Below are 10,677 nucleotides of genomic sequence, written 5' to 3'. Positions count from 1 at the left end.
ATGTCTCCCAGCTAGGCTACTCGGGGGTCAGGGACCCACCTGAGCAGGCAGTCTGTCCGTTCTCAGATCTCAACCTCCGCGTTAGGAGATCCACGGCTCTCCCCAAAGCTGTCAGACAGAGTCCTTCGGGTCTGCAGCGGCCCCGCTCTTTCCCCTAATGGACTGCAGCTGTGCGCTGTCCGCAGCGGTAGAGTCTACAGAGACAGGCAGGCTTCCTTGAGCTGCTGTGAGCTCCACCCAGTTCGAGCTTCCCAGCGGCTTTGTTTACCTACTTAAGCCTCAGCAATGGCGGGCGCCCCTCCCCCAGCCTCGCTGCTGCCTTGCGGATAGATCGCCGCAGACGGCTGTGTTAGCTGTGAGGGAGGCTCCGTGGGCGTGGGACCCTCCCGGCCAGGTGTGGGATATATTCTCCTGGTGTGCCTGTTTCCTTAAAGCGCAGTATTGGGGTGGGAGTTACCGATTTTCCAGGTGTTGTGTGTCTCAGTTCCCCTGGCTAGGAAAAGGGATTTCCTTCCCCCTTGCGCTTCCAGGTGAGGCGATGCCTCGCCCTGCTTCAGCTCACGCTGGTCAGGCTGCAGCAGCTGACCCGCACCGATTGTCCGGCACTCCCTAGAGAGATGACCCCAGTACCTCAGTTGAAAATGCAGAAATCACCGGTCTTCTGTGTCGCTCGCGCTGGGAGTTGGAGACTGGAGCTGTTCCTATTCGGCCATCTTGCTCCGCCCTCCAAGCCTTGAATAGCTCACTCTCTTAAGCCCTCTTCAGTATCAAAAACAAAACTTTAATCTGTAACACGGTTATCAGCAGTGAAAGTGGAAAAGGGACCTATGAGTCAAAATGACCCTCTGCCCCGCCCCGCCCCACCCTACAAAAAGCTGTTCAGGAGTATTTGGGCTGACTATGAGAATGCTGTCTGTATTCCCAGGGACAGACAAATGTGTACCCTGGTTAGAAGCTGCGCTGCTCAGCCTTCAGGGTAGAAAGCTCCCCACACCCTCCACCCAAGGAGAAGAGAAGCAAATAGGGTGGCCAGGCTCCAGGACGTGGACTGTTTAGTGTGGTTTCTGCAGTCCAGGTCACCGCCATGGGTGAATCTTTTCCTTCCTTCTTTTCCACCCAAGTGCCCAAGGTCCTACGGCTGCTATAGGGCCTCTTCCTTAGGATGAGTCAGCCCAGCTATTCCCCTTCCCTCTTTTTTATTTTTATTTTTATTTTTTTTGAGATGGAGTCTCACTCTGTCACCTAAGTGGGAGATCAGTGGTGCAATCTTAGCTCACTGCCACCTCTGCCTCCCGGGTTCAAACAATTCTCCTGCCTCAGCCTCCCAAGCACCTGAGATTACAGGCACCCACCACCACGCCCAGCTAATTTTTATATTTTTAGTAGAGACAGAGTTTCAACTTGTTGGCCAGGCTGCTCTCGAACTCCCGACCTCAGGTGATCCACCTGCCTTGGCCTCCCAAAGTGCTGGGATTACAGGCATGAGCCACGGCATCTGGCCGAGTCAGCCCAGCCATCCTGACTTTTTGTTCTGGCAAAATTACTGTCTTCCACGTCTACCTTCCAAGTAGCTCAATCAGAGATCTGGCCTTGGGGCAGGCTTGAAGAATCCCTGTTTTTGGTCCTCGAGAGGTCCCACCAGGGTCTGGGACAATTCCAAGACTTGTGTCCTTAAAAAGGAAAGAAACCTCACATACATGACTCTCACAGAGCTCAGGCAGAGCTCAGGCAAGGCTTGGGAGGCGGCCCTAAGGTTTGGGTGTGTCATCGATGATAACAGCTAAGAGATCTGAAGCCAGCTGTCTGGGTTCAAACTTCAATTCCAACAGCACTGGCTGTGTGATGTTAGACAACGTCCCCAGCCTCTCTGTGGTTCAGTTTCCTCACTGTAAAAGGGCCACAATAATAGAGCTGCTCTAAAAATTAAGTGAATTAGTGCGCAAAAGGTCTTTAGAACAATGCTTGGCACGTGGGAGAGTTCAACAGACACGTATTGAACAGAGTAACTTAGCAATTACTAAATATACTCATGCAGGCCAGGCGCCGTGGCTCACACCTGTAATTCCAAAACTTTGGGAGGCTGAGGCGAGAGGGTCACTTGAGCCCAGGAGTTTGAGACTAGCATGGGCAACACAGCAATATTGCATCTCTAAAAATAAAACATATATGTATACATACACTCATATATTCACAGTGTATTTATAATATACAAAATAGCTGGAATACAGACTTAACTATTCACAATGGTTACTTCTAGAGAAGGGGGAATGCAAATTTCAGATTTTTACCCCACACATATATTCTTGTATTCTCTGAAATATTTAAGCAAATTGTATGTATAAATTTGCCCCAAAACACATAGCAGAACAATGTAGTTTTGACTCAAAAATCTTCAAATCATGATGGAATTGTCCTGTGAAAGTAAACTTAGAGAGATGAAAAGTCTCCCTCCAGCCTAAATGCTCTTTCATATGACCTATATGACACAAACCAATGCAGACACCCCAATCCTTTCCCCACTGTCATAAGAAGTTTTCAGTGAACTGCATTCCCCTTTACAAACTAGATGACAGTTACAGTTACCAGGCAAGAACGTGGATCTAGTTCTGCTTTTGCAAAGGCCAAGGTTCCTCACATAATAGCAATGCATTCTTCAACCGGTCAACTGCACACAACACCTGAGGTGACAGACGCAAAGTGCTTGGCACTTACTTACTCTTACCGGTTTATTACAAAGAAGAGAACACAGGAACAGCCAAATGCAAGAGACGCACAGAGCACACCATGGGGCAGAGAGGTCGGGGCTCCCATGCCGTCCCTGGAAGTGCCACTTCCCCAGCACCAAATGAGTTCACCAAAGCAGAAGCTCTCCAAACCCAATATTTACAGGGATTTATGGAGTTTTCATAACAGACATGATTAAGTCATTGGCCACCCGTGACTAGCTCAATCTCCAGCCTGTCTCGTCTCCCCTCCCAGAGGTAGGGGTGAGGCTGATACTTCCAACTCTTTAATCATGACTCATCTTTCTGGCAACCAGCTATGATCCTGAACCTGTCCAGGGGCCCAAAGCCACCTGTCATCTCATTATCATACAAAAGACACTCCTATCACCCCAGAGATTCCAAAAGTCTTAGAAGCTCTTGTGTCAGGTATTGAAACCTAAGACCAAATATTACAACCAATGATGTTCCTATCGCTCAGGAAGCTACAATGGTTTTAGAAGCTCCGGGCCAAAAAAAAGGCAGAATACTAAATAGATACACTATTGTACTATGTATCCCACTATCATGATCATTTTTTTTTGAGACAGAGTCTACCTCTGTTGCCCAGTTTGGAGTGCAGTGGTGCGGTCTCAGCTCATGGTGCGATCTCAGCTCACTGCAACCTCCACCTCCCAGGTTCAAGCAATTCCTGTGCCTCACCCTCCTGAGTAGCTGGGAGTACAGGTGTGCGACACTACAACTGACTAAATTTGGCATTTTTTAGTAGAGACAGGGTTTCACTGTGTTGGCCAGGCTGGCCTTCAACTCCTGGATTCAAGTGATCTGCCCGCCTCGGCCTCCCAAAAATCTGAGATAAGTCACGAGCCACCATGACTGGCCTCACTATCACAATAATTATACGGAGAGGATGGGGGAGAAAAACGTGGACAACAGGAGGAGCGGGAAGGGTAAGCAACCTGAATCCTTGTCTTCCACAGTAGGACATCTCCCTGTCTTTCACACAATCTAGAAGAACAAGCTAAAACATAAACACAGTAACCTCCAAGGAGCAGGGATCAGAGTAGAGAAGGGTAAGGTAGGGGATTGCTGGATTTTGTCCTAAGACTTGTTAATTTCTGACTCTTAGAGCTGTACGCCTGTACAACTTTGCTAAAAATGAGTATTTACCTGTAATCCCAGTACTCTGGGAAGCCAAGGTGGGCAGATCACGAGGTCAGGAGATCAAGACCATCCTGGCTAACACGATGAAACTCCATCTCTACTAAAAATACAAAATATTAGCCAGGCGTGGTGGCGGGCACCTGTAGTCCCAGCTACTTAGGAGGCTGAGACAGGAGAATGGTATGAACCCAGGAGGCAGAGCTTGCAGTGAGCTGAGACCACGCCACTGCACTCCAGCCTGGGTGACAGAGCGAGACTCCGTCTCAAAAAAAAAAAAAAAAGTATTTAATTTTTAATAAAAATCTGATACTTGACCAACAACAATAGTATACTAAGTGATATGGTTTTTTGTTTTTGTTTGAGAGAGGGTCTTCCTCTGTTGCCCAGGCTGGAGTGCCGTGGTGCAATTCTTACTACAACCTCAAATTATTGGGATCAGGTGATCAATCTCCCGAGTAGCTAGAACCACAGGGGTGCACCGACACGTCCAGCTTTTTCCTTTTTTTTGGTATAGTTGGAGGTCTCGCTATGTTGCTGGTCTTAAACTCCTGACCTCAGTGGATCCTACTGCCTCAGCCTCCCTAAGTCCTGGGATTACAGGTGCGAGCCACCACACCAGGCCCAAGTGGCGTATTCTAAAATTTTTTGGAATCCAACCACTTTGAAAATGTATGGAGAGCTATAAATCGTCTCCCCATAAACACATGAATGCATATACACAAAATTGTTGCACAGGATTTTGGGGACGTCATAAATTTCTGAGAGCTGGGTTAAGAACCTTAGGATTATAGATTCTGATTTCTTTTTTCTTTTTTTTTGAGACAGAGTCTCGCTTTGTCATCCAGGCTGGAGTGTACTGTGTGATCTCGGCTCACTGCAAGCTCTGCCTCCCGGGTTCACGCCATGCTCCTGCCTCAGCCTCCCGAGTAGCTGGGACTACAGGCGCCTGCCACCAGGCCCGGCTGATTTTTTGTATTTTTAGTAGAGGCAGGGTTTCACTATAGCCAGGTTGGTCTCAATATCCTGACTTCATGATCTGCCCTCCTCGGCCTCCCAAAGTCTGGGATTACATGTGTGAGCGACCGCGCCCGGCCCTAGATTCTGATTTATTAAAGGAAATGTATTTCAAGTCAGAGCTTGTCATTTATTGCACAGGAAAATAAAAACTTCATTTAAAAAATCAAAAACGGCCGGGCGCGGTGGCTCAAGCCTGTAATCCCAGCACTTTGGGAGGCCGAGACGGGCGGATCACGAGGTCAGGAGATCGAGACCATCCTGGCTAACATGGTGAAAACCCGTCTCTACTAAAATATACAACAAACTAGCCGGGCGAGGTGGCGGGCGCCTGTAGTCCCAGCTACTCAGGAGGCTGAGGCAGGAGAATGGAATGAACGCGGGAGGCGGAGCTTGCAGTGAGCTGAGATCTGGCCACTGCACTCCAGCCTGGGCAACAGAGCGAAACTCCGTCTCAAAAAAAAAAAAAAAAATCAAAACACCCCCATGATAAAATGAGGTCCTGCTTGGTTTTAAACTTCTTGGTGACCACCATCCGTTATTTTCTTGACCACAGGATGCACCTAATTCCTAACTATGAAAAAAGGTACAAACATTGTTTATTGGGCTTTTGGCTTCAGCCTGGAAACAATCGGATTCTCTCAAACTCAGGAATGTGAATCGCTGTTGGGTTGATGCAGCTGTTTCCATTCTAGAAATGGACCTGGAATCATGTCCTTTTCACCCATGGAGAGTCCTTTGTGTAAAACTTGAAAAGGCAAAGTCTCAAATTCCCCATATGGGTGTTTCTTCCAGTAGAGGAATTACTCTAATGACTTCTTAGCAAAACTTACATCATCAGCCTAACCCAACAGCCTCACATCAAGTCAGAGGAACGGTTTTTTCGTTTAACAAGGATCTTCATGGTTGGGTGCGGTGGCTCATGCCTGTAATCCTATCACTTTGGGAGGCCAAGGTGGGTGGATCACTAGGTCAGGAGTTTGTGACCAGTCTGGTCAACATACTGAAACCCCGTCTGTACTAAAAATACAAAAATTAGCCGGGCTTGGTGGCACGTGCCTGTAGTCCCAGCTACTCAGGAGGCTGAGGCAGGAGAACTGCATGAACCCAGAAGGTGGAAGTTGTGGTGAGCCAAGATCGCACCACTGCTCTCCAGCCTGGGCAACAGAATGAGACTCCATCTCAAAAAAAAAAAAAAAAAAGAAGGATCTTCATGTTCCTGCCAATTTGCAAAAAAAAAAAAAAAAAAAATGGTCTCTGTTAACCAGGGGCAATGGAAAGCACCTCCCAGGCTGCTGTAGTAAGTGGATCGGTAACTGTGGTGGGAGATTCCAACCCCCGAGACCTGTGACTATGTCACGCAGCAAAAGGGCTTTGCCACAGGCCTTAGGAGAAGGATCCTGGGCTATCCAGGGAGGTCCAATCTAATCCCATGAGCCTCTAAAAGCATACAACTGTCCAGGCGAGGTGGCTCACGCCTGTAATCTCCGCACTTTGAGAGGCTAAGGCAGGCGGATCACGAGATCAAGAGAGAAGACTACCCTGGTTAAAATGGTGAAACCCCATCTCTACTAAAAGTACAAAAATTAGTCGGCATCATGGCGGGCACCTGTAGTCTCAGCTACTCAGAGGCTGAAGCAGGAGAATCACTTGAACCCCGGAGGTAGAGGTTGCAGCGAGCTGAGATCACGCCACTGCACTCCAGCCTGGCCAGCAGTGCGAGACTCCATCTCAAAAAAATATTTTAAAATAGGGCATAGAACTTTCTCCGAGTGGAAGAAGAGAAATGCACACAGGGGCACTGGAAAGCCTGAGCAGGTACCTGGCCCAGCTAGTCCTGAGCTGATGGGACCATGTGCGAAGACCAGATAGAGGCCTCAGGAGCTGAGGGCAGCCCCCAACAGATGGCCAGCAAGGGAACAGACACCTCAGTCCCGCAACCACATGGAACTAGATTTGGCCAAAAGCGCTTGGAAACAATTCTCCAATGAGGAATGCAGCCCAGACCACATGGTGATTTTTGCCCAGTGACACCCACGTCAGACTTCTGCCCTACAGAACTTGAGATGATACAATTTCAATTGTTTTAAGCCACGAAATATGTGGAAATGTGGTAAAGCAGCAACAGAAATGAATACAGTAGTTTACGTGGAAACCCCTAGAAGAGTGTCTGGCATGGTGTTGTCACCTGACAAGCGTTTCCCGATTTCCTTACATCGCAAGGCAGGGCTGGCCACACTCCATCCAAAAGAGATGATAGACTTGCTGTGACAAAACAGATCCAGTGAATTACAAATGGCCCAGAACACCTACAAATTTCACGTTTCAGGTAAGTGATTGCCTTTCCTTTCACTTAGAAACCTCCCAATGCTCATCTTACTGATAAACTCTAAGGACCAGGCAGGAGACTAAACACCAGACAAACCCAGCCCCAGATGCCCCGTGGGAGCCCATCCCAGCACTCACTCCGCTGCACTGAAATGATGCCCAGGTCAGTTTATCCCACTAGACCAAGAACTCCAGCTCTCCATGTGTGAGTCACCAGTGCTGCCTCTGCATCTCTGCTTCTAGGACGGTGCTTCTGCACTTCACAGGAAATCTGTATCAATGTCTGTCAACACTATATATGACAGTATAACTTAATATCTGCACAGAAAGTATAAGTTCTCTGAGGACCAGGGCCGGGTTTATTAGCCTTTGTACTCCCACTGCCACTGTCTGGGACATCAGAGGCACTCGGTAGAAGTTGGTGAAGAGAAAGGAAAGGCAGAGGAGAGACAGGAAAGCAGGACCAACACTGCAGACACAGATTCCGAGGTGGCTGGAGGACAGGCAGGGCAGAGAAACTTCCCGGATGCTGGAATGGGATTCACTGTGATACCTGCTGCTGGATTTCAAATGTCAAAGGTGATGCTTTGCTGACCTTGACCTCTGAGTGCCCTTTAACTGTCCTTTAGCTTTCCCAACCTCAAGACAGGGCACTTAGAAACTGCAATGTCAAGAAATTATGCTTCATTAAAGCATGGGAATGTTATTTACATGGACCTTCATTACTTCATTTTTTACATGGGAATGTAAATAATTGAAGAGATTGTTAAAGACTAAATCATGCACATTTTATAACTTTGTAAAATATTAATGATAACTGAAACACAAATGTTGATGGTCCCCAAAAATGCTAAAATATAAAACAATACTGGCCAATTAAAGATAGAAAACAATCCTAATGAAGCTCCCCAACAGACACATTAAAACTTCTCTGTACATTAAACATTTGGGATTTCAAAGGAAAACCCAGATTCATTCCATTCTTAATACAGCATTAAAAAAAAAAATCTTAGGTAATACAATATTTCATTTAAAATTTACAAAATTCCATTACATTCATGATTTCATTTGATCCTCAAAACAATCTCCTGAGTTAGGCAGAACAGGTATCACTAACAACTAACTCCATTTTACAGGTGAGGGAACTGAAGTTCACAAAGTACTTGGACTTCACAAAAGTTTTATTAGGGCCACATAGCGAAACCAAATCCTCTGCTCAAAAGAACTAGAGTAAGGTATCTTTTACACATTATTCATACTTATATCCTGTCAACATCCAAAAATGTGTTGAGGTAGCCCCCAATAATAGACACCTATCCAATAAAAACATTAAAATGAAAAACAGGTGGGAAAAAAAAAACAGCAGGTGACATGGGAGACAGACAAAGGTAGATACCAAAGACTGAGACTTAGAATCTAAGAAAACTTCATCTCTGACCTTCCAGTCCCAGGGAGATAATACTAAAGGAAACAAGATGGTTTATGGACTCATAAACTGACAAAAGAGAGGTTGCATCAGTTCTTAACTATGAAACACTCCTGGCAGCCACAGCAAATCTCTAGAAACATAGCAATGGCATCAAAGCAAGAGTATACTTCAGTGATAGAGTGAATTAAGTTCCCTGTTTGGGACCCAGGCCAGGGCTAGAGAAAAGAACTCTGAAATGTAGAGCTCAAAAATATAGCCTCTGTCGGCCAGGCACAGTGGCTCACACCTGTAATCCCCAGCACTCTGGAAGGCCGAGGCGGGCAGATCACGAAGTCAGGAGATGGAGACCATCCCGACTAGCACAGTGAAATCCTGTTTCTACTAAAAATACAAAACATTAGCCAGGCGTGGTGGCAGGCGCCTATAGTCCCAGCTGCTTGGAAGGCTGAGGTAGGAGAATGGAGTGAACCCAGGAGGCGGAGCTTGCAGTGAGGGGAGATCCTGCCACTGCGCTCCAGCCTGGTCAACAGAGGAAAACTCCAACTCCAAAGAAAAAAAAAAAAACATATATATATACATATATATATCCTGTGTCTTCTCCATACCCAAGTGTCTCCTTCTGTGAGAGACTTCCTTACACCATTGTGGGGAAGAGAATTTTTCTCTGCTATATTTGCTTGAAAGAATTAAAGGTGTAGGGCAACAATTCTTGGAAATTATGTCATTTACGATCCTCAAAAGTGAGAAAAATGAAGCCCAGAGGAGAAGACCTTCCAGGAAAATTCCAGAGCCGGAGGTAGACCCAGTAAATTGTTTCTGTTTTTGTTTTGAGAGGAAGTCTCACTCTATGGCCCAGGCTGGACTGCAGTGGAGCCATTTCACTCACTACAACCTCCGCCTCCTGGGTTCAAGCTATCCTCCTGCCTCGGTCTCCTGAGTAGCTGCGATTACAGGGGCCCACCACCACGCCCAACTAATTTTTCTATTTTTAGTAGAGACAGGGTTTCACCATGTTGGCCAGGTTGGTCTCGAACTCCTGACCTCAAGTGATCCGCCTGCCTAGACCTCCCAACGTCCTCGGATTACAGGCGTGAGCCACCGCACCCAGCCGACCTGGTAAGTTTTCATCAAGTACTCTGAACTATGCAACAAACAGTAGGAAGTAATAGAAAAAAAATTAATCTAAAAACCTTCTGGAGAGTCAAAGAATTGCAGATTTTAAATAGCATGAATACTTGAATTCATGGTATTGAAAAAGGACCTCGCACTTACCCGCATGTACAAACTGCCTGCCCACCTCTATCAGAGTATTTTTCAAGCTGTGCTACAGTTAACTGTGTACTGCCCAAAGCCAATCTGTCCCTGCAGATCATAAGCTCTTAAAGACCAGGACTTCAGGAGAACAAGCAAAACTTCAGAGAGAAGGGAGCCACCGAAACAGAGTTCATAGCAATGGGTAGGCAGGAGCTGATGACTGGAGGTGCGCTGTAGCCTTGGGGTCTGGGACAGAGGAGGGCAGAGAAGGCAAAAGGGACTGCATGACATGCTACAGGGCTAGGAGCCACAGCTGCAGTGATTAGTTCAGTTTTGTCTCATATGCCTGTTACTTATACACCATCTCTTGTTCAGAAAGAACTTCAGGTTGAGTATTTGGACTCCTTGAGCCTTCTGCTGTTTGTCTCCGGGACGTTTAACACTCTTAAAAGGGGAAAACTGTCCAGTTCGATTATGCTTCCTGGGATATTACAGGTTTTTCAAAAGTTTGATGAAAGCGTTCACTAAGGAGTGATTCCACTTTCTCTGGTGGCTGAGAAATAGGCGTCTGAGGGGCAGCATCAGGTCTCCCCATCAAGCTGAGGTCGGAGTCTCCCCACCTATGGACCTCACCCTGGCCCCCCACTCATAAATCTGACCTCTAACTGTAACTGCCTTGGCCTCATTCCGTGGGTGTGGATGCTCCTGCGTGAAACGCATTTTCAGCCCTCCAAATTCTTGGGAGAGTTTCTTCCACTCTCCAGG

The sequence above is a fragment of the Trachypithecus francoisi genome, unplaced genomic scaffold (assembly GCF_009764315.1).
Source record: "Trachypithecus francoisi isolate TF-2019V2 unplaced genomic scaffold, Tfra_2.0 Lachesis_group11, whole genome shotgun sequence".
In the NCBI taxonomy this organism is placed as follows: Eukaryota; Metazoa; Chordata; class Mammalia; order Primates; family Cercopithecidae; genus Trachypithecus; species Trachypithecus francoisi.
Note: the sequence above shows the minus strand (reverse complement) of the source record.